Source organism: Chenopodium album, chromosome 11 (genome assembly GCF_948465745.1).
Source record: "Chenopodium album chromosome 11, dcCheAlbu1.1, whole genome shotgun sequence".
Taxonomy (NCBI): Eukaryota; Viridiplantae; Streptophyta; class Magnoliopsida; order Caryophyllales; family Amaranthaceae; genus Chenopodium; species Chenopodium album.
Genome location: NC_137844.1, coordinates 14,515,694 through 14,540,291, shown reverse-complemented (window position 1 = coordinate 14,540,291; position 24,598 = coordinate 14,515,694).

The following is a 24,598-nucleotide window of genomic DNA, read 5'->3' as shown; positions in this document are numbered from 1 at the left end:
GGAATAAAGTGCTTGAGTGGGAGTTAAAAAGAGCATTCCATAATTTTTGGGAAAACTCTTAAACTCACATAACACTCGGGTTTGGGTCGGACCTTGCTAACCCCAAGGTAGTAGACCTTAAAGTTGTGTTCGCCCATTTGTGGGTGGATACCGTCGGAGGCGCGGCGCTTGACGTGCTAGTAGCTTTCAAGTAAGAGCCCCGGGTTTTGGGCGAAGCTCGCTTCGAGGGTAAGATTCGTTATCTTTTCTTTGTGAATATTTATTTATGCTTTGTGATTTTAATTATTGCGAGTGGTTCCTCGGGAGGGGTTGTTTCCGCGGTGAGTCGGACTCACCAAACCCCAACAGCGGTATCGGAGCCCCGCTCGTTTATTTTTATAATCATGTTTTTCAAGGTTTTTTTTTGGCTTAATTTTCTGGTTTATGTTGCTAATTAGATTAGTAGCTCGGTTTTATTTATTTAATCCCGTTTTTAATGTCGAATTTGGCCCAGAACCCAGATTTTCGCCCAAGACTTGTGAATTTTGGGTGGAAAACGTGTTCTGGAAAGGGTTTTACCCCATGGGACTGTGATTTTAGCCAAATTCTGACCAGAAATGCCTTTTTCGAGGGGTTTTTCGTTTTTGAAGAAAAATTTTAAGTCTTTTCTAACCTTGAAATTAATGGCATAAATTGTTGATTATATGGTTGATTATTTGCATAATTTTCTGCACTTTTATGTCCCCTTAAAGCACAATTACTTGGTAGTATTTGATGCTTAAAGGTTGATTTATTTTCACATAATTGCAAACTAATTGCTTTTTAGTGTGAAAATTTTATTTTTCAAGCTTCCTAAGTGTTAAAGATTCAATCTTTATTGGTGATAAGTGATTGAAACTTTGAAAACCACTAAATTCCATGTTATTTTGAGTTGAACTTTGTTGTTTTAATCATTTTGAGTTGATTAGAAACATAAAGTTTCGATTTTTGTGATAGAAATTTGGTTATCTTCATGTTGGAAGATATAATTTTCAAGGATTCACAAATTTTAGATGTTGGAATTTTCATTTGAACATTAAAGTTCATATTTTTCCAACTTCCCTTTACTTTGTCAAATTCTCATGTTTAATTTAAATTGATTAAATTGAAAATGAGAAATTGCCTCAATTTTATTTTGCACCAAGCTAAACCAATTTAATTAAAGATGGTTCTTGGAATTATTTTGGTTATTGCACTTTGAAAATTTTATTAAGTTAGACTTGTTTAAAATTTTATTTTGCTCACTAAATTAGTTCTAAAATTAATTTAGAATTAATTATTTTTGTCTCGCGGAAAAGGGATCAAATCCCAAGGTAGTGGCACGCAAAACGAGGCAATGCACCACCATGGCGAGCCGGGCTGCACACCAGCCCGCATGTGGCTGCCACGGTGGTTGCGCCGCCTCGATGGTGGGCCACACGCGCGGCAGCAGCCACGCGCGGCTATGCTGTGGCAGTGGCTTGCGGCCGTGTGCCGTGGGCCGTATGTTCGTGGTCTTGGCGTGTGCGTATGCTTGGTGCGGTGAGGTGATTAGCCGTAGTAGGCTTGATGTTAATTATTGTGCCGTTTATTTATTTTAATTAATTTTGTTAATTTTAATTAAAATTTTGGGAGGCTAGGCCTCGGGTTTTTGAGCGGCATTGACGAAATTTCATTTTGACAAATTTGGGCGCTACCGACTTAATTAATTGGATTAATTAAGGAAATGCGGAATTTAGTGGGAGCTTCAATTATTAATGACGTAATTTATGTAATCGGTTAAACAACTTTGACTAGTTTTAATTAGGCGTGTTAATCGGATTAACCACCTAGATTAGTTACTAGTGCGCGCGTTGTTTGAATGCATTTTACTTGTTGTTAATTTTGTAAATTGCATGGGCCATTCACAAATAGTGAATAGATGAATGGAATATATATATTCTTTCTCTCTCACAGGTTTTATGAAATGGCAACTAGTGGGACCCGACTAGGATAGAAAATACGGACTACGTGCCGTTATGTATTTTTGTAAATCTAAATATGGTCTACGCACCGTTAAGTATTTTTGTACTTTAATATTTAGATTATTCCTAGTTATAGACACTAGTTTTTGCATAGTATGGTTAAGTCTTGAAGACGGCGTATCTTGGAAGACAAAGCCTTGAAATGCAAATGAAGACCTTTTGAAGATATGAAGATTTCAAGGGGTCATGCTAGTTGCCAATATGCATCTATTATTTCGCTTTATATTTTATGATTATATATATGTGTGTGAAATATTCGTTAGATGCATGTTTAGGTTTTCTTGATGTTGCGATGATTAGTTAAGTTCACTTAAATCAACCAACATAGAAATCCTAGGTCCCTAATAATATTGAGTAAAACTTGCCTTTCCAAAACAACACTTACTAACCGGACGATGGTGATGGTAGGCTACGCCAAAGCGAGGTGCCATCACTCCTCTAAGGGGCATAAGGCACACCGGGTGTGCACGTCGGTTTTGGTTTAACTCATCGGTATGAGTGAGGAGTCCTCACATACCGTGGAAAAAGAGATACATCGTCAAAGATGCATTAGATGCGACGATTGCCTAACCAAGAGTGGCTTAGAGCCATTAGCAAGGCAATGCTTACCTAGAAGATTGAGTGTTTAAGACAAGCCAAAGCATGCTTAACCACTCTTTGTTTCTTCGGATCTTGGAATCGCCTTATTTTCGCCAAATAGGGACAATTTTTATGCGTAAATAAGACGTATAATAAGATTGAAGTTTGCATGAATGCTATTAAATTTCAAACTTATTATGTTCTTGATAAACTTTGCACTTATATTCATAGTACTCTAAATCAAATAATATTATTTCCATGATTGGTAAAGGAAATCCTAGAGAATAGTTCTCAAAGACAGGAAAAACATTTCTAAAATACAATTCTCATAAATGACTTTTATAACTAAGTCCGAAAGGACGGTTGGACATCATGTATTCAAAATACTAGGTAGTTTTGATAAAACATGAGGTATTGAGTTGCAAACTCAAGATTGTCAATGTTTGACAAAAACGTATCTTTTCGCATCACAATTGAGTAGGACTCATTGATGTAGTAATTCGAGTAAGAATTAATGAAAAAGATGGAACTTTATTTTACGGCGCACTAGGTGCTTGATTATGCCTAACAAAGTATAAGAGTCAAGGTACTTAAAGAAATGATTCTTAAAGTAAGATTATGAGATATTGTATGATAAGAAATATAGGAAAGAAGGAACGAAGAAAAAGGAATTAGATTTCATTTCAACTCATGAGTTCATGTTATTGTAATTAACTTAGCAATTCGTTATCTTCACAAGTATCGGATACTGCTTGAGTGTTCCACTATGATAGTGACCTCAAACTATTGAAGTTAAGCTAAGTTATCGACTTACAAGCTTAGAATGAAGCAAGAAGAGCTACATCACTTGTAAGGTCGTATGTTTTGTTTAAAGACCTTTTAAGCCAAAGGCTGGAACAAGTAATGGTTATTATGTTCCATAATCAGCAATTGATCCGTTTACACACGGAAAGACTCACATTCAAAATAATGAGCAACAGTTGCGAGATTTATTTGAATGGCATGGCTATCCAAGCGTTGAGTCAAGAATGCTTGATTATAAACAAACATTTCCCTAACATGATAAACTCACTAAGCTCAAGTTATGGGGTTGATTTGCGTTCCAAACATCTTTAGAAATGTCACATCGACAAGAACGTACTCAAGGCTCTATTAGATAGGCTCTTAATAGTTGCTCGAATTGGAATCGTTCTAAGACAAGAAAGTCTTACTTGTTGAAACCGACAAAGCAGAGAGCTATTGTTCTCGGTATAGACAATTGACTCCAAAGGCTAAAGAGGATTCAATTACTTCAACGTTTCACAAAGAATTTGAAAGGATATGGCTATATTCATCAAATGTGAACAAACTTGACTTGAGTAGCTCAAGAGTTCAGTGAAGTACAGAATCGACTTGGAAAGATATCAAAACGTCTAGATTAGATCGAGCGATGTTTGCTTGAGCCAAGCGTGACTATCTCAAATTTATGAATGGAAAATTTCACAAATAACTCCACAAAGAACATGGTGTGTCTTCACGGAGACTTCGGTGTCAGTTGAAAATGACTCGAATGATGATGGTTCACAACCCTTCCTATAAAGTTCTTAAAGATTTGCACAAATGACTATTGTTACACTAAACAAAATGTCGAAGCTAAGAAAGGACGCCATATTTAGTTATGGATAGAAATAACTTCTAAAATTCTTTTCAAGTATATGTCTAAGGCTCTTAGTCTCAGTGGGAGTTCACTAGCTCAGTGGGAGCAAAGTGGCTCAGTGGGAGCTAGGTGACTCAGTGGGAGCTGAATGGCTCAATAAAGACTAAGATAGCTCAAGTGGGAGCTAACTTTTTGTTTCACAACGAACTTTTACCCAAAGACAATATACATGTCTCTTTGTAAGCATTCAAGTGAGACTACGGGCATTACCTCCACATCCTAATTGAGAACATAATGTTTGTTGCTCTAAGTGGTGTCTTTCTGGAAAGTAACATGTTTCCAAAACGACAAGTGGGAGGAAAATGAACTCGATGACCATCGAGCTTAGCAACAAACTAGAACTGAGAATCTCGGAAGACCTTAAAGGACTTCATGAGAACGTTTGATCAAGAATACTCAAAAGGACTTTACAAGTGCCTTAAAAGAGAATTCATTACTCACAAAACATTAAAGATGTTGGAGTAAGATCAACATAATAAAAGGGCTTTGAAAGCGCCTTAAAACTCAGTGTTTGATGCAATTGCCCCGTATAGGTATAGAATTCACCAAAGGCTTGGATTGAATCCTATAAATTTTCTATTAAGTTAGAAATAAACCTAAGACTTACAAGCATACTATTTACTATTAGATAGTAAAGGAATAATGTCTTGTAAGATAGCTACGACAAATCCAAATTCCGAATAATGGTTAAAGTCCATGAAAATCCGAAATAGACTCCATGTTTGAAAATCATGTTTGAAACTTGATTAATTTGCATGAAAGGTGAAAGACCCATCGATTGCAAATAAGTCTTCAAGGAGAAAACTAACAAATGTGGAAATGTATATTCATACATAGCTAGATTGGTTGTAAAGGATATAATTAATTTCAAGGAGTTGATTTTAATAAAATCCCATTCACCAATCGGAATGCTCAAGTCTTTTCGTGATTGATCTAGCAAAATTGCGCATATGAAATATGGCAAAATAGATACCAAAACCGCCTTCCCAAAATGGAATTTTGGAAGTGACTATGGAATAGTCTAAGGGTTTTGAAAATCTAAATAATGCTAGATTTGAAAGCAAGCACATGGAATCCGTCATGGGATTAAAGGAAGCATTGCATGAAGGAATTGGAACGTGTTTTCTCATAAAGTTAATAAGAGGATTGACTTATTGAGAAACATAGAAATTCTGATGAACAAAGAAGTTTAGTGGAGCAAAAGTAATGGTCCTACAAGAAGTTTACGAACTCTATTGTGAAACAACTATCAAATGCTAAATGCTTAGATTTGAAAGTATTTTCGACAATGGACCGAGCTAAAGACGATACTTAGTACATGTTGGGAATTAAGTTCTATGGTATAGACTTAATTAAATGTTTAAATGAGTAAAAGGATTTTACCATGTTAAACATGAAGGACTTTTGAAAGGCTTTCGACCCATATGTATAAAGCTAAGTAAATGTTTGACCTATGTATAAGCTAGGCTAAGTACTAAGTCAAACGAGAAAGACTCTAGTAAGAGACTTTCAATCATATCATATAGCGAACAATTTGGCAAGACTCAGTGTAACTGTATGAGCTAAAGGTCACATGGATGGAATAAAATTGAGAATCATTCTAGAATTAAATCCATCATGTAAGGCTAAGATATGGAATCGTCAGATGACTTACATGCTTAGAGCATGTGAAGTACGTATATAATACTAATCGACATTAATCTAAGTATTAGATCATTATATTATAGTCAAGAACATCCATAGAACTTAGATAAGTAGTAGGATGAAGTTCTTGACGCATGGAAACAAATATAATTTGAGTTTTGATGTTGCAAGCACAAACCTTAACAAGGATTAGATCCTCAGCAAGGAAACCATTTATAAGCACGAGGCAAGAAGTGTCGTGGCTTGAGAATGGTAACATGGACGTGTATCCATGTATAATGTGCGGGAATTTAAGGAAGATTTCCATGCTCACAAGTGATTAGGGTATCCCAAATCATTGTGAGTCGCTTGGAGTAAAACCCAAGCAAGACATCATCAGGGAGTCTACTAAAATATATGTTGAGAATATTGTTGCCTTAAAGGCAATAATAAGATAGATGTTAAATGGAAAGGTTCGTTGTTGAACATTAATGATTGTAGGTTGTCAAGTAGAAGGTCTCAAATCATGAAAACGAGTGGGAGCCATTGCTTGGACAATAAATCACATGTAATCCATTAACACTCTCAAAATTTTATCATCTTATTATGGAAATGGTGGATAATGAAGATGCTAAGGTTTGTAAAGTAATTTTAACTAAACCTTTGCAATAAGTGAACGACAACATTCATAATTGCATGAAAGAAATCAAGCATATCAAATATGAGCGTGATTTCTATGAATGTTTTATGAAGAGTACTACTCTTAAAACATTTGGGAAAAACCATTTATCATAAGATGAAACATTGTGAAGTTTCGTAGTGGAATAAAATATTTCTAAATATTCCACAAAACTATTTAATTGTGGTTTAGAATTAAATAATGAGTCCATTCGATTTTAATAAATATTCAAAATAGGGTATCAAGTCAATGGCTTGGATAAAGAAACACCTATTAAGTGAACGTTGAATATTTTAATCGAAAATTATCCCTAATCAAGGTCGTATTTTGTGGACGAATAATGACCATCAGAGATTAGTGTGTAGTATGATTTGTAGCACCGTTTCTTGTGCTATGAGGATACAAATCATTTGCATAGGTATTGGTTTAGAACCATACTGGACAGACCTATGAGGATGATTTAAGAGATTAAAAATCGTCATAAGTATTTTCTCATTATTACTATCGAAACTCTTTCCTTTTGACCATGAGTAGTGGGAGATCTCTTGTTTGAGTACTGGTCCGTTTTGGTATTCGCCAAACGTTTGCCGTAATTGGGGATTATAAAGACGGATATCGGGCGGGTGAGTCCTCTTAGTAAGAGAAGCTACATTACAAGACTGGAAATGTCCTCCTACTAACAATAGGGAACATGTCTTGTTGTTTACAAGGCCTCTCGGAGAGCGAGACTGTGAAAAATGCATGGCCGTGCTCAGATGGATTTTAGAAATCATCTGCTTATTGACAGTCAAACTCGGATTTCGAGAAACACTTTTGGAAGTAACAGAGATGACTAGTAATCTTACTCTGTAGTTCATGAAGAGACATAGGATAAGGGCTATACACTAAATGCACACTTGCCCGGAAGGACAAGTGGGAGATTGAAAGGAATGGTGTCCTTCGAACAAGTGTATTATTCTGATAGCGGGTTCAGAATTATTAGAAAGCTAATATATTCAGTAAGGTCAAGTGATCGGAATGCCTGGGTGGAGGCCGCTTCCGATCAGTAATATTAATATAATTAATATTATAGCTTAATCTTGACTGAACCCTTCGGGTCACACCCAAGCAAATATATGCGAACCAACTCGACGAATTAATTCGGAAGAAATTAATTCGTCGCCTGAGTGTTAAATATTTAGACGTCGGTAATTCGAGCTTAGAGCGTCGAAACCGATCGTCGGAAGTCGAGTCTAAAATGATAAAAGACGAGACGCGCAAAATAATAATAAATCGACCATATTCCCGAAAATACCCCTAGCATCGGTGTGCCCCGAGCATCCGAATGCTAGGGGCAAGACGAGCTAGCACACCGTGCTAGCAGCCCCGGGTGCGGGCTGGGCTCGGGCGAGGTACTGGCTGGTGAGGGCCGGGCTCGGGCTTGGCTCGGGCCATAGGGCCATAAATAAGGGGAAGCTTGGAATATGGGAGTAAGTGGGAGAGGACATGTGGCACAAGGAGAGTATTGAGTGGGGAGCAAGTATGGTCCCCTACTCTCCATGTGGTCCTCACCAACCCATCTTACATGGTAATGCCACTTATAGATTTATTATTAGTTTGCAATTTTAATTTAATTTAGCTTTAAATTAATTTGTAGAATTTCATGATCCCACATTGATGGGATAGAAATTCCCACTCATACTTTCCTCTATAAATACCAAGCTTGGGATTTGGAATAAAGTGCTTGAGTGGGAGTTAAAAAGAGCATTCCATAATTTTTGGGAAAACTCTTAAACTCACATAACACTCGGGTTTGGGTCGGACCTTGCTAACCCCAAGGTAGTAGACCTTAAAGTTGTGTTCGCCCATTTGTGGGTGGATACCGTCGGAGGCGCGGCGCTTGACGTGCTAGTAGCTTTCAAGTAAGAGCCCCGGGTTTTGGGCGAAGCTCGCTTCGAGGGTAAGATTCGTTATCTTTTCTTTGTGAATATTTATTTATGCTTTGTGATTTTAATTATTACGAGTGGTTCTTCGGGAGGGGTTGTTTCCGCGGTGAGTCGGACTCACCAAACCCCAACACTTTGATCGAAATTCAAAACTTTTGGCGTCCAACAACGAAATTGAAATGATGTTTTTGGTAATGTTGGGAACATAATAACAGTTTTCAAGTTCCAAAACTATCCCATATGGCAATGATAAACTGAGAGTTCCTACGGATACGGCCGCAATTCTGGCTCCATTGTCGACCCGGAGTTCAACCTCTTCCTTCGCTAGCCTTCTAGTGTTCCTTAGTCCCTGAGAAATGGAACAAAGGTGTGAGCCACATCCGATATCTATTACCCATGATGTTGAGCTAGTGAAGTTTAAGTCTGTAATGAATATACCTGATCCAGAAGAAACGGTTCCGTTCTTCTTGTCTTCCTTGAATTTGAGGCAATATCTCTTCCAATGTCCCTTCTTCTTGCAGTAGAAGCATTCGGAATCAGATTTAGAAGATGCTACCTTCTTCTCCTTGTTATCTTTGGTAGCTTTTGGCTTAGGCGGAAAGGTCTTCTTACCCTTCCCCTTGAAGCCTTTCTTCTTCTTGCCTAAGCACTCAAACGACTTGCCCTTTTTTTATCATGAGCATATCATACTTCCTCTTATCCTTGAGCGTTTTCTCGGCTTGCTTCAACATAGCATGAAGCTTTGTGAAGGTTTTCTCCATGCTGTGCATATTATAGTTCATTTTGAACTGATCATGGCCTTTGTGAAGCGAATGGAGAATGATGTCAATGGCCATCTCGATTGAATACTCCGTGTCAAGCATTTCCATGTTCTCAAATAATCCTATCATTTTGAGTACATGTGGGCTGACCGACTCTCCTTTCTTGAGCTTACTCTTAAGGATCTGCCTGCTCTTGGAACATGTTTTGAAGCTTAGAAATGATCTCAAAAGTTGTCTCCTTCTCAAAGAAAGTCTTTTGAAGGTCGAGAGACATAGTGGCCAACATGATGCTTTTGACATCCCAATTGCCAGTTTGCCATCGGTTCAGGGCAGCATGAGTCACTTCCTCATTGGGAGTCTTGGGCATTTTCTCATCAAGGACGTACTTCTTTTTCTCTTGCATGAGAACTATACGCAAGTTTCTTTGCCAATCAAGAAAATTTGGCCCACTCAATTTCTCCTTGTCAAGAATTCAGCGCAACGAGAATTGGTTGTTTGAGTTATTCGCAGACATGGTTCTACAATTGAAAGAATTTGAAATGAAAAACCATTCATAATACTTAAATAAGATTGAATTCATGCATATTTATCAAACTTATTTAAACATCTTATTCACACATTTAAAATTGTCCCCATTTGGTGAGAATAAGTCGATTCCAAGATCCAAAGAATCAATGAGTGTTTAAGCATGCTTTGGCTTGTCTTAAGACTTAATATTCTAAGGTAAGAAACTCTTTGCAAATGGCTCCAAGCCACTCTTGGTTAGATAAATCGTCGCATCTAATGCTCTCTCAACAACTTATCTACTTTGCCACGACATGTTAGGACTCCATCACTCATATAGTTGAGTATAACCAAACCAACATGCATACCCGGTACGCATTACGTTTCCTAGGAGTAATAGTGATGTCTCGCTTTGGCGTAGCCCATCACAACTCTCAATAGGTCGGTAAGTGTTGTTTTTGGAATGACAAGTTTTACTCAATATTTTAGGGACCTAGGGTTTCTATGTTGGTTGATTTAAGTAAACTTAATTAATCATCACAACATTCAAAATCCTAAACATGCATCTAACATATCAGTCATATATATAAGCATAAATATATATCGGAAAGATAAATAAATGATGCATTTGACAATTAGCATGACCCCTTGAGTCTCCAAATCTTCAAGGGTCTTCTCTTGCAATTTCATGGCTTCGTCTTTCAAGAACCTCCGTCTTCAAGACATAACCAAAAAAATGCAAATACTAGTATCTGCGATTAGGACTAATCCAAATATTAAGTTACAAAAATACTCAACGGTTCGCAGACCGTATTTAGATTTACAAAAATACATGACAGAACGCAGTTCGTATTTTCTATCCTAATCGAGCCCCACTAGTTGCCATTTTATAAAACCTGTGAGAGAATATACATTCCATTCATCCATTCACTATATGTGAATGACCCATGCATTTTACAACGATAAACAAATAACAATGCATAAACACGCGTAAACTAGTAACTGACTTAGGTGGTTAATCCGATTAACGCGCCTAATTAAAACTAGTCAAAGTTGCTTAACCGATTATGTGATTAAGCGCAATTAAAAAATTGAAGCTCCCACTAAATTCCGCATCCAACTTAATTAATTCAATTAATTAAGCCGGTAAACCCAAAATTTTGCCAAAATAAAATTTTACAAGTGCCCCTCAAAACCGAGGCCTGGCCTCCAAAATTTTATTAAAATAATTTAAATATAATTAAAATAATTAATATCTGCTAAACGCAAAAATAATATAGCCCTAAAACCCCAAAGTGCCTAACATCAAGCCCCTCGGCTTGGTGTGCTAGGCACCGAGGTAATTAAATCATTCAAGTGTACTAAACCAAATTAATTCCAAGAACTATACTTTAATGAAATTTTTGGTTCAACTTGATGCAACATAAAATGAAAAGGGACTATTCTCACCTTTAATTTAACCAACATAAATTAATTATGAGATTTGACAAAATTAAGAGTTGGAATTATGTACATAAATATTCATATAAAGATTCCAACTTTAACTTGTGAATCCTTGAAAAATTATATCTTCCAATATGAAGATTAATGAAAATTCTATCACAAGTTTGAAACTTTATGATTCCAATCAACTTTATAATGATTAAATAAAAAAAGTTCAATTAACATACATGGAATTTAGTAACACAAAGTTCCAATCACTTAAAATAATTAAAGATTGAATCTTTAGTACTTAAGAGCCTCAAGATACAAATTTTTCACACTAAAAGCAATTTATTTGCAATTATGTGAAAATTTGAGCCAACTATTAAGCACCAATTACTACCAAGTAATTATGCTCAAAAGTGGTCTAAAATTGCAGAAGCATAAAGGAAAGAACCAAATGCATAATCACAATTAATATGCCATTAAGATTCAAGGTTTAGAAGATTTAAAATTTTTCGACAAAACGAAAAATCCCTCGAAACAAGCATTTTGCAACCCTAAAAGGGTCAGAATGTTTCCCGAATATCGATTCCACCCAAAATTCACTAGTCTTGGCGAAAATCTAGGTTTTGGAGCCAAAGTTCTTAATATAAAGAGAATACTAATTAAAAAAATCGAACTACTAATCTAATTAGAAACACAACTAGAAATTAAATCCATTTTAAAACCCTAAAAATTTTAGTTACAAAAATAAATGAGCAACCCTCCGATACCGCTGTTGGGTTTCGGTAAGTCTAACTCACTGCGGAAAAAAACCCGACCCCCAAGACCCGCTCACAATAAATATAACTAAATGACATAAATAACAAGAAAGGGAGAAAAGAAGATCTTACCCTTGTCGGGTGCTTCGCTCACACCCGGAGCTCTTACTTCAAAGCCAAATCTTGCAAGTGCAGAGACCTCCTACGGTATCCACCCGCAACTCGACCTAATCGGTCTCTTACTCGGAGTTTAGCCGAGTCGGATTAAAACACTACTCGAGTATTATATGAACTGAAAGGTTTTCTCTCAAGTGGAGATGCCTTTTTGAGTTCATACTCAAGTGAACAATCCCAAGGTATGCCTTGGCTGTTTATAAGGACTGCTTCCTTGTGAATTCCTCTCATCTTTCAATGTGGGACTTTTTCTCAAAAAGATCCCACATGGAAAGAATGTTGAATACAACTCTTAGTTAAATAAACCAAGGAATCACTACTACAAAAAAGGGCTTATAGAACTGTTAGTATCGGCCTTATAGAACGCCTTAGAACCGTTCTTCTGCTAAGCGATGTATAAAGTATATAGAACGATTCAAATAGGCGTTTTATATAATGTATGATAGAGAACGGTTCATAGTCACAACCGTTCTCTTTCCCCTTCTTAAATTAGAAAAATAATAAAGGAAAACAAAACGGGTAGGCTGCTTAACCGTACTATATTTCAATGAAAAAGAGAACGGTCATGTTAGATAACCGTTCTCTAATGTGTATTTTCTAAATAAAAAAAAACCGTCAATTTCTCGCTGTATTTCTGTGGTATTTTCTAGACAAATATTATATCGTTATACACCGTATTACAATGTTATACGTATGGAATCTATAAAATGATTCAAATGAATTAAAACCAACTTCATCATATACTCACACAAAGTATAATACAATTCACAGATTTGATTTGATAATCATAAACCAAAATATCGACATTACAAAAACTAATTAATAGATATATTCATTCCCACTCCATAAGTCCATTGTCCATAGCTAATGATACCAACTTTACTTTAATTGAAATTGATTATCTCCTTCGTATGAAAGAGCACTTTCCACTTCAAATCCTTATAAATTAAGTGTTCCTGCACCAATAATTGTATAATTAGATCTTAATATTCAACGATTCAAATAAATTCAATAATCTAGAACATGCAATATAAAAGGTTTAAACCTTATAAACTTTGCCTTCATCTACTTAATGTAATTAGCCGGTACTTGCAGAATTAAAGCCAATTCTAAAATGAATAACGAGAAACTTTAATCTTCAAACATTCAAACTACGATTAGATAGAATTTATGTGAATAAAAACAATACTTAAATTTCAGATCTAAAATTTATTCAAAATTTTATTATTGCTCATATGTGTATATTACCTCAACAATGGATTATTATCACCACCTGTTTTGATTACACCTGTTTCGATTACAGGCATTGCTTCATTGGACTTTTGTTTTAATTTATCATTTTCTGATTCATGCTTCAGTACATGCTTGAACGGTGACGAATTGGTCCTCCATTGTCGCTGCTATAATGAAATATTTGCACTCTTATGCGCTATTACGTCGGGGTTTTTTATTGGTGGGTGTTCATCAACTTCTCCATATCTGAATCTAAAATGAACTCTAAAAATATTGGATGTTTATTTTAATTGAATTTGATTTGAGAATTTGGTATGCGGGAAGAAGTTTGAGCCAACTAAAATTAGATCTGTGGAAGGAAGAGAGAGAGGAAATTTTTTAACAAGAGGATGAGAGAGAAAACATGGGCTGCGGTTGAGTTTGAAAAACTCGAAATAGAGGAGTGTTGTTAGGGTTTATACTTGTACTTTTTTTTTAAATACGGGTAATGATAAAATATGGAGGAAAATGGAACGGTTGCGTGAGGAGCGTTCTATATTGAAAAGGCATATTTTTCCTTTTTAGAAATAGAGAACGGTTAACTATGCTAACCGTTCCATGTGTATTAACATACAGGATGCCTTTAATATAAATGCGTTCTATATTCTTCGAGAGAACGCCTACCTTTGATAACTGTTCTATATTTTACGATCTCTAATCTAGTTTTTGGTGTAGTGAATCACTAAGTAACAAGTGTCACATGGTTAGGTGAGGACCACTTCCTCACTTGCTCCCTAAGGCAACTCACATCCATTGTGAGCTAACCATGTGGCACCCTACCTTTAGCCCCAAGATGGGTTCGGTTAGGCCGCCACCCTTTGGCCCACGTCCATGACCCGTCACCCAGGTCCGCGGCCCGCTGCCAACGAGGCACGCTGCCAACGTGGTGTGCTGCCACGTGGCGCGCTTCTATTTGGCGCGCTTCCCAAGCCTTTCGCGTGGGTAGGGTTTTTACTTGTTACTTAAAGTATTTTCCCGTCTCGCCAATTCCTAAATTTTGGCTCGACTTTTGAGATTCGGTTCCGACGCTCTAAGCTCGGAATCCGACATCTTTGTTCATAATACTCGAGTGACTAATTAATTCCTTTCGGATTAATTTGTCGTGTAGAATCGTTAGTTGCTTGGGTGTGACCCGAAGGGTTCAGTCAAGATTAAGCTATAATATTAATTATACATTAATATTACTGATCGAAAGCGGCCTCCAACTAGGCATTCCGATCACTTGACCTCACTAAATAATTAGCTTTCTAATAATTCTAAATCCTCTTACAAAATTTCTCATTCACAAGTTCTAGAAACACCTAGCCAAGTTTGAAGTTGCCTTCGCCTAGACGTGAAAGGTTTGATATTTCTGAGGGTTTGGTCCCTAATCCCTATTTCAATTATTTAATTGTTTGATTAATTATTTTCCTTGAAGTTCCTAACGCGTGTATTTTGTTATTAGAAAGAGGCACGAGGCATCGAAGTAAGTACTTTAATGGCTTTATTGATATAGAAATCATGCTTAGAGTATTTTTTTGATTCCTAGTATCACATTTAGGATTAACTAATATTTATGATATTATTATGATGCTTCCTATTTCTTTCCTAATATCATGTTAGGATAAAGCTTTGATCTTTAATGTTTAGTGACAAGCTAGGGTTTGTTATTATTCTTGTTAATACCATGCCGAGGATCTTTCTATTATTATTATGCTTTGAGATTGAGAATATTATTATTATGATGATGATTGTTATTATGTTGCTTGATATTATATTTTATTGTTGTTATTGCTTGATCACGCCCTCTCATGTAGGTTTAAAGGGAATTTGTACTTGTAATCACGCTTAATAAGATAATTAATAATCTTGTTTAAGGGTAATGTGATTATAATTCAAGTGATCGCCAATAATAGTTTTGTTTATGCATTATATTCAACCAACATAGATAAACAGGTTTAGGGTTAATCTATTGGTTGCATGTTAGTCAGAAAGTGCACATGAATACGAGAAGAATAAAGTAGAGGCCTATTATTAGGGCAGGTTCAATCTCTTTTAGGTTGGATTTGTATCTTCATCCCCGAACTTCCAGTCATGGTTCCAGACCTATTGGAGTTAACGATCTCCTGGATCGTTAAGGGGTGTAACCTTCACCCTGTGAATGGTTTACAAGTTCCTAAAACTTGTTGTTGACTCTTTTACTCTAGCTTCCTTCCCTTTGGACGCCACTATACTTAAGTGTATGATCACGGTGGGGCTCAAGTGTGGGATGGCTTGAAATATTCCCTACACTTACCATTACGGTAAACAGGGCAAACCAAAATAAATAGGAAATACAAATTCAATTTAGTAGCAAACATGCTTTTAAAACCAATTCCAATAATTGAACCAATATTCCAAACCATGATTCAAAACCATTATTCAACCATTCCAATGATTCAATAGTAATTAATAAAACCAATTCCCTTTAAATCCAATTCCATTAAAGATCCAAATTCCTCACCCAAGTGTGCACATCCCCCAAGCTAGTCTCCTTATATTACAAGGCTATTCTTGAGGAAAGACTCGGTCATACAAAGTCCAAAGTCTTATCAAATAAACCAAATCTGCATAGTGGGCAAGGAGGAGAAAGAAAAAAAGAGAGAAATAAGAGAAGAGAATAAGAGAGAATTATGAGAATTGGTGTAAGTGTTTGGTCATGAAATGAAAGGGTATTTATATGCTAGTATGGGCATGAATTATGGTAGGAAAATGTAGGAAAAATTATGGCAAGAAGAGTTATGGAAATACTTGGAGAAACGAATAAATAAATATGGAAAGTTTTGATATTAAGGTGGTTGTGCATAGTAAAAATATGGAAGGTTTGTTGTCATGAAAAATAATATGGTAAGGGAGATTACTTGGGGAATAATCAAGGGAAATAAAAGGTAGGAAAATATGATGATCAAATATTTAGGAGATGGAAAAATAGAATTAAGGAAAATACTAGATTTTAAGGAGATAATTAAAAATATAATTTTCCAAAATAAATCCCCATCAATCTAACTAGGATGGCCGAAAATTTTGAGCTTCCATAGCTCAAATTTTTGGATCACCTAATTGTATTTAGGGAAAGATTTTGCTAGTTTTAGGAATTAAAAATAAATGTGTAAATAATATTTATTGTATAAAATAATTAATTAAATAATTAAATAAATAAATACCAATTATTCACCAATAAAATAACCAAGAAAATCAGATTTTCTATACATAGAAAATTCAAAATTCCTAGCTATTGTTTGGGAATTTTCAGACCTTTTAATTAATTAATAAAATATAGTTTTTACTTTAATTAAAATATTCGAAATAAATAAATAATCCGGTTTTTAAAATAAAAAAAATGGATAATAAATCTTATCCAAAATCTAAAAATAATAATTAGGTTTCAACCCAAAATTCAAATATACTTTTGGTTCCAAAATTCAAATAGTAAGTTAATTTACTAAAATACCCTTTTTATGAAATTATAATTAATTAATTAGTTATGAAAATACGTATGAAATTATGGGGTATTACAAGTTTATCTTATTGGCTCGGTTTTTAACAATGTAAGATCTATTGGATCTAATCATTGCATTTGATGCATTTGGGTTCGTTATTAATTAAGTTTAAACATGTATGAGCACGTTTTAGGCCTAATTAGTAATTGGACAAGGCTCTAAGATAACTTTGTCTCAAATATAGATTTTAACTTACTTCATAGTGCATTTCGTAGTCCATAAACACTTCAACTTTGATCTAGCATGAAGAACGGAGTTTTGTAACATCACCGCACCTCCTGTCGGACAGGAGGTCAAAAGTAGGTCTCTACACCTACGTCTATAAATAAGGGTCTTTTCTTAGACCTTAGAGGAAAGCAAAATCAGAATTCTAAACCCTAGCATTTTTAAATCCGTAATCTCTCAAGTTCTCTTACTATCATACTACTTTTCTCCTTTCTTCCTAAATACTCTTCAACCCTAATCCATCCATTTGAAGTTCTTGGAGGTATGAAGAATAAAGAAGGTCCATTAACATATAAGACGGAGATCTAAGCATAAAAAGAAGAGTGGTTAGTTTCTTGAGCACTTAGATAAATCACTTTTCTTTTCTTGTTTAGAAAACTTTTATTGATTAATTAGTGTTATTTGGTCACTTTAAACAAAATTTTAATTAATTAATTTCACTTAGTATTTTGCGTTAATTAAAGACTAGAATTGGAATAATTAATGGTTGTTTTATCACTTAACCAAAGGAGAATCTTGTTTATTTTGTTCCTTTCACAAATTTGAATTAAATAAGAATAACGACATTCGTTGCAATGTAGATTTTTTGTGATTAATGTTTGTAAATAAAATCAACTAACTTAGTTTTAGGTATCACGTTGCATATATTATTTGGGGATAAATTTGTAAAAAAGGAAGAGCTAGTAGTGGCCACACTAGGGCTAGAATAGCGATTCCTCCTTAAAAGAAACGTTATTTTAGTACACTAGCTCCCGAACTCATTTCTGGTACAAGTATACCAATTTGGGCATGGGTAGACTTATGATTCATGCTAAATATCCCTTGAAATCTACTTGGGAAAAAGGCATGAACGAGGTTTATGAGTTTTCCTAAAACTCATTGGTGACTCCTTATTAGTTTCTTAAAAAAAAGCGTAATGATAGGATCAACTCTAATGTTAGGTCCCCCAAACATTCAGGAATTCAAATCCTAATACATACACATGAAACGTGTAAAGTCCTAGGCTTTTAAAGGGCCATGGGCATAGAGGAAGTGGGATCCTCGATGAAGGGCTACCTTCCTTACACCATGTCATTAGAATTCCCAACCTACCCCAGAACATTAGACACTTATCGTATACTAGGGAAGCCCTTAACCTGCAAGCATGATCCAGCCCGTCTCGTGAAAAGTGTGGGTTTAGACAGCCCCAAAACATATTCTTAAGCCAAAAACCAAATTCAAAAAGTTAGTATGGCCTGAAAAAGCATTAGTGATTCGATTCAAGTTAATCTTTAGGATTAAATTAAAATTAGCAAGAGTGATTCAATTCAAGTTTAGTGTACTGAACAATTTCTTAGAAAAAAAATGAAAAATGAGAAAAAAAATAAAGGATAGATATTAAAAGATATATAAAGTAAATATATATTTATGATATCATAAATGAATTTTGGAAGTGTAGACACCCAAATGTGTCTCCCCAAAACCAAACCCAGTGATGAATACCTTTCTTGTCATTTGATTATTGAACACAGAGAAAGTGTGAAAAGTCTAGTGATGAGGATGTTTTTATTAAAATATCTCTTCTTTCTGTTTTCAAAAATATTTCTTTTCTTACTCTATTTATATAAAAATAGCCAGTCCAATTTGGTTTGGTCCATGATAAGGGTTCACTAATAGTGTAGTTGGATTGGGCTTGAAAAGAGCTTTCCAATGATATATTATAAACCCGATTCCGATAAATTATGAGGAAGTTATGGATTAAATTAAATTAGGCCCAATGATTTTTAAATGTGGCCCAATGATCTAGAGGAGGGCCTATTACTTATTTCTAAAGTAATTAGGATTGATTTTGATCTTCTAGGAATATCTAGAAGGTTCTCTTTAATTCTAATAAGATTAGGATTGATAATTATATTTTTAAAAAGATGTTTTATTTCAAATAAAATATATTAAATTTGATTTTAAATCTGCTTAGACGCATAATTACTTGTAATCGGTTTTAAAGGTAATTATGCGTGTAAAAGCGCGTTGACTTTTGAACCAGCGAGAGACGACAAAGTCGTCGCCTGGCGCTGACTTTCGTCGCTTGGCGCTGACCTTCATCGCCTGGCGACGAGCTTGTTGTCTGGCGCTGACTCCTGTCGTTGGCGACAGGAGGTATTTTATTCCGAATATGATTTTCTTTGATCCCATGCTATTTTTTCTATAAATAGGGGTCGTATCTCCTTCGTCTTCATGGACAATCATCAGTTCACATCTCTACTCTCTATTCTCTCTCTAAAAAAGCCAGAAGCTTTCTCTCTCTCTATTCTTTTTCTAAACCTTCCCTCTCTCAAAATTCCACATGTAAGAGTTTATAGGTACTACGCAGCGGAAAAACATGAATCATATTCATAAAAGTACCTAATCCCAAGAACACATGCATAACACACAAGACACATAATCATACCTTTGAAGCGTGAATTCCACGTAGCAATTTGACAGGCAAATCAGGGAGAGAATAGATCCCCAAGCGTTGCTCCTCTAATTAGTCCACGAGCTTTGAACGAGCCGTCCACCAATACTAGATTGGTCGAGTGATTGAGGAAAACCGCGATCACCACCTTTAATGGACTAACCGACCACCACGATCTACCACCACCACGAACCACCACTCCGGTGCCAAGGGAGGAGGAGAGAGCCGTGAGATAGAGAGGAGTATGAGAGGCGTTGGTCTCGTGTTTGCTAATTAGGGTTTGATCACACTGATCAGATAATTGCATCCTTCTAGCAAACCCTAGGCACCAAGTCTATTTATAATCATATTATAATTAGACTAGGGTTAGGAAGCCCAAAACCCTTCAATCCACTCCATGTGGCCGGCCATACTAGAGGATGAGGCCCATCATGGGCCTTGTCCTCTCGTGCCCAATCTAGACCCTTTATGTGACCTTATAGGATCCGTCCAATTGGGCTTTGGGCTATTTTACTAGCCCAAAGATCGTTAGTACCTCTAGCTATGATAAAACGACGACCCAAATGTACGAACTTAATTATCTCCATAATTTGATCCATTTATATATCTAGTAATTGCACACGACGAAGACATAAATCCTTCAATCTCCCACTTGTCTGAGACAAGTGTGCAATATTCAAATTCCTTAAGTCAACAGTGTCGATTTGATAATATGATTGCATCACATGTCGAGATCATATTAATCTACAAATCGTTTCTTGAAATCTAAGTTAGAATCACAAAACCAAATGATTACTGAGTAATGCATTTGAACGCGGCCATGTATTTTCTGAATTCTCCCTCTTCAAGCGGCCATGACACATTCCCTAATTTAATAGGTAGACTCAATCCAATCTTGTGACAATAAGGCTCCCACTCAACTTTTGAAATAACCGGGAAACACACTTTATAATCTCCAGTTACGAGTAGATGTTTGATTGTACCACAGTTAAATCAATCATTGAGTGATATCAATGTTCCACTCATGTCAAAGGAATCCACTAATATATTCGGAAGCTCTATACTTGAACTTCAAAGTAGGTCAATAGTTCGACCATGCATCATTCATGCATATCCAAGTGATTGACCGAGCATCACTATGCCCCTATAGCCCATGAAACTGCGCTATCCAATCAATCGTACATGCTAGTCCATTTATTGAAATCATTTAAGTCCACTTTAATGATTTCGAACTAGGAACTTAAATAATATATGAATTTTATTCACCTGTGGGGTTTCATTCACCAGGTTATTTAAATAAATTAACCTGATGAGCCTATCAATCCATAATTATTTTGGACATTTTATTTAATTTCCAAAACCATAATTAAATAAGAGAAATGAAATTTCTAGTTTAAACATAATTCTGCAAGTATATGCATTCCTTATGTAATATGTTTTCTCAAAACATATACAACTTGAATTACATAACTTGCTTCAATCCAAGTTTTTCATATGACTCTCATATCTTAGTCTATGGAAGGGGTTTAGTGATTTCTCACTCATAATAAAACTTTGCAGATCACAATATTCCGCTTGTCATTGATATCATAAATGAGGTGATATCTCATATCTATTTGTTTGGATTTGTGATGTGACCCTGACTCCTTTGTTTTGGCAAAGGTGTCCTTTTAGTCACAGGACAATTTGATCCAAACTTCCTCCTTAACTACTCTTACTGTAGCTAAAACACATATTATGACAATGAGTATGCAACAGTATTCTGCTTTGAACTCTTTCAAGCTTACTGTCTTTCTTCATACAGACACAAAATGTATCTAGATCACCATCTAAAATCGTCTTGCCTGTTTGGAAACTTGCATCCGTATAACCTTTTGACACCATTATCTAGAAAAATTCCTTTAGTCCTTTTCAAGTACTCAAGGATTTGCCCTTTGCAACTTTCAGTATGCTTGTTCTGAATTTACTTGAAAAATTGCTACACATGCTCAAGTCATATGTAACATTTTGCTGTGAACATATCATGGTACATATAATGGACCCTTTTGCAAAAGCATAAGGTACACTATCCATACAACTCAACTCTATTAGCTTTTGAAAGCACTGAGTTTTACTGAGCGTACTACCATGAAACATGGGAAAACATCCTCTCTTAGAGTCTTGCTTCGTGAACTTGTCAAGATCCTTATCAACATAAGTCTCTCGATGTTGTCCAATCATTCTTCAAGATTCACGTCATGGATCCTAATTCCCAATATGTACTCAACATCTCTTAGTCTTTCATATAGAAACAACTCTCTAACCACTGCTTGACTTATTCAAGCATTGATATGTCATTTCATATGAACTGTATGCCATCTACATACATGACCAAGAAGACCAATTTCTCCCACTAAACTTCTTGTCTCTACAAGATTCCTTTTTCGCTCTCTGAGGAAATCAAACTATTTGATTGCCTAATCGAAACGAATGTTTCAACTCCCTTATGCTTACTTCAATCCATTAAATGAATTTCTGAAGTTTGCAAAACTTTATGTGAATTCTAGATTTCAAAATTCTTAGGTTGTATCATATACATACCATCCATCAAGAACATTTCATGAAGGTGATTTTGATATCCATAACTAGAATAATCCGAATAGGCTTATGCATCTAATAGGTTTGACCCTATTTGGAAGACTATCATGGACTAACACATCTTTACAGACATGGAGTCCATTCTGGATTTAATGGCCTTAAGCCATTTCCTGAGTTGGCACTTATCCAAAGCTTGCTTGCAGGGCATGGATTCTAACCATTCCAATAGGAAAATTTTAGAATCCACCTTTTCTTAAGATTTCAACAAACTGTTTGTTTTGATCCCAAGTAACCTACAATAGGTATGAGCAACAATAGAATTATTCTCTTCAACTCTTTGAAGCCTTTCATTCAAGTGGGACGATAGAAAAATCGCTAGTGGAAGCTTGCTTCGACATATGGTTTATCAAATTAGCTGATTTCATATGCCTTCGTCTCTGATGTATTATCCACATCCATTTGTTGCTCGTCTCGAATCTCATCGAGATCTAACTTTACTCCCACTTGGCTTTGTAGGAAGAGATTTCTTTCTATAAAGACATTATTGCGAGCAACAAACACTTTGTTTCTACACGATTGTAGGAATAATACCTCTTAGTTTCCATGAGAAAACCCATGAAGAACTATTTTTCTGATTTAGGGTGCATTATGTCATCTTTGTAAACTTTTTATATTGATTTCATAACCCTTAATCCTGTTTAGAAAAGATAACTTTTGAAACATTTCCAAATCATAACTCTTATGACATTTTTTCTACTACTTTAGTATATTCGCAATTGTTGTTGTAAATGCATATCCTCAAACGATATTTGTAAATCATTAAAGCTAATCTAGGATTGTAGACACCCATTTGTGTCTCCCCAAAGCCAAACCCAGTGATGAATACCTTTTGCGTCGAACGATAATCGAATAAGTTGAAAGTGTGAAAGGTCACGTGTTGCGGTTAGTTTTTTATTAAAAATTCTTTCTTTCTGTTTCGAAAAACAACTCTATTTTATGAAAACAGCCAATCCAGTTTAGTTTGGTCCACGACAAGGGTCCAATAATAGTGTAGTTGGACGGGGCTTGCAAAGAGCTTTCCAACGATATATTATAAGCCCAATTCCAATGAATAATGAGGAAGTTATGGCCAAAATACTAAACTGGGCCCGGTTTGATCTTTGCATGCGGCCCGATGATCTAGGGGAGGGCCCAATGTTAATTATTATTTCTGAAGTTATTAGAATTAATTATAGTCTTCTAGAATTCTCTAGAAGGTTCTCTTAAGTCCTAATAAAATTAGAGTTAATAATTATATTTCGATAAGTTTTACTTGGAATAAAATATTATTTTATGAAAAATACGATTTTAGTTTTCATACAGACTTTACAAGTCAATTTTGATTGATAAGTGGACTCTGTGTTTGAAAGTGCGTAGGAATCCAGGCTGTCATCAAACGACAGGCCTGTCGCTACGTGTAGGGAATATTTCAAGCCATCCCACACTTGGACCCCACTGTGATCATACACTTAAGCATGGTGGCGTTTAAAGGGAAGGAAGCTAGAGCAAAAGAGTCACCAACAAGTTTTAGGAACTTGTAAACCGTTCACAGGGTGAAGGTTACACCCCTTAACGATCCATGAGATCGTCAACTCCAAAAGGTCTTGAACCAAATAGGGTTCGGGGATGAAGGTACAAATCCAACCTAAAAGAGATTGAACTTGCCCTAATAATAGGCCTCTACTTCATTCTTCTCGTATTCATGTGCGCTTTCGGACTAACAGGCAATCAATAGGTTAACCCTAAACCTGTTTATCTATGTTGGTTGAATTTAATGCACAGACAAAACTATTATTGGTGATCACTTGAATTATAATCATATTAGCCTAAAAAGATTATTAATTATCTTATTAAGCGTGATTACAAGTACAAATTCCCTTTAGGCATGCATAAAAGGCGTGATCAAGCAATAACAATAATAATATATCAAGCAACATAATAACAATCATCATAATTATAATCATAATCATAATAACAATAATTATAACAATAACAATCATGTTAAAGCATAATATTATTAGCAAGATCCGAGGCATGATACTAACAAGATTAATAACAAACCCTAGCATGTCACTAAGCATTAAAGATCAAAGCTTTAAACCTAACATGATACTAACATGCTATTAGAAAAGAAAATAGGAAGCATCCTAGAAATCATAATTGATATAAGCAAATCACCCTAAATATCATACTAAGGAAAGCATCCTAACATGATACTAGGAACCAAAATAACAATCTAAGCATGATTTCTATATCATAAAATCAATTAAACAATTACAGTACTTACTTGGATGCCTCATATCTCTTTCTAATAACAAAATACACGCGTTAGTAACTTCAAGGAAAATATAAAATCAAACAATTAAATTAAATAATTGAAATAGA